Raw genomic sequence first — 1,559 nt, 5'->3', positions numbered from 1 at the left:
AAGAGTTGGCGGTGGGTGGTGATGACTAGCTGCCTTCCCTCTAGTCTTACACTGCTAAATTAGGGACGGCTAGCGCAGATAGCCCTCGTTTAGCTTTGCGCGAAATTCCAAAACAAACAAACAATTACAGACAGCTAACACAAATAACCTCCAAGTAGCTTTACGCGAAATTCAACAAAGAAACGCAAACAAGACCTATAATCTGGGCCTTATCGTTGAAACGAAACTTTATACAGTCGAGTGCAAAATGATTTAACTAAGCCAACCTCATCCTGTTCCACAGAAACATTTATTTCCTAATCATAATTTAACTGAAGTGTAAAATGATAAAGTAAGGTTTTCGCAAGTTTTAAAAATCTTCACTTCATTTATTTATGTTTTATATGAGAGGCATTACATGTAGCTGAAGAAGTGAAATCATTCAGTGGTTGAAATCACTATAAAGGTAAGAACAAAATATTCGTCATAAGATAGCTTATCACAAAACTTTATAATGAGATTTAAATGGAAGTATAAACAACCACGAATACATAAGTGGGTGAAAGGTGCAAAACAAGTATAATTAGTTACATACAGTGCTATACGCGTATGGCCGTCCCAAACGTTAAACTCAAAGAATAGTCTAGAGAGAAGGCAACTGATCAACAGTTCCTATCTTCAACTTTTGGACTACTCTTGTCTGACGAATAGTGGGATTCGACTATCACTCTCACAGCGTACCCATGGTTTCAAAATGCGGTAATTTTTTTTTTTTTTTTTTTTTTTTGGAAGGGGCAATAAGATGCAAACCTTAAGTCTTCTGTTTCACAGACTGGCCATGCATGATTATTAGGCAGCTCGCTCTTTTTTGATGATATACAATGATAAACTAAAAAACACTTTCATCACAATGTTAATACCACCTCATTACTATCGATGTAAGAGTACCTGAACTCAAAGAAAATGGTAGATTATATGAATTTTTTTCAAAAATCAAGAATATTCACTTTGCGCCCCCAGTGGCACAGCGGTATGTCTGCGGACTTACAACGCTAGAAGCCGGGTTTCGATACCCGTGGTGGGCAGAGCACAGATAGCCCATTGTGTAGCTTTGTGCTTAACTTCAAACAAACAAACAGATTCTTTTTGTATGTGTTTTTCTTCTCTCTCTCTCTTCTTTTTTTTTTTCTTAATTTTGCGCAAAGCTACTCGTGGGCTATCTGCCTCTAGCCGTCCCTTAATTTGAACTGGTAGATTAGAAGAAAAGTATAACTAGTCAACATCACCCACCACTTGGTTACTTTTGTTTGACTGCTCTTATAAGTGACCCACGCCAACAAGTATAAGAATCTTGAATACCTTGAGGAGGAAAGCACAAACATTTTAAAGTTCACAACCCAAAGTATATTTTATGAGTTTATATTTTGTGTTTTTTTCTTGTGTTTTTGCAGTAATTTCCGAGTGAATATTATGGCTTGTGTTCAGTTTTATTCTCCAGGTGACGCACCATTATCATAATTACGTTAAGTTGTTCTGAATTTTTCTTAATACAAATTCAAGGTTTCGGGAGGTCATCTACA

The sequence above is a fragment of the Limulus polyphemus genome, unplaced genomic scaffold (genome assembly GCF_000517525.1).
Source record: "Limulus polyphemus unplaced genomic scaffold, Limulus_polyphemus-2.1.2 Scaffold884, whole genome shotgun sequence".
Lineage (NCBI taxonomy): Eukaryota > Metazoa > Arthropoda > Merostomata > Xiphosura > Limulidae > Limulus > Limulus polyphemus.
This window is presented reverse-complemented; position numbering follows the sequence as displayed.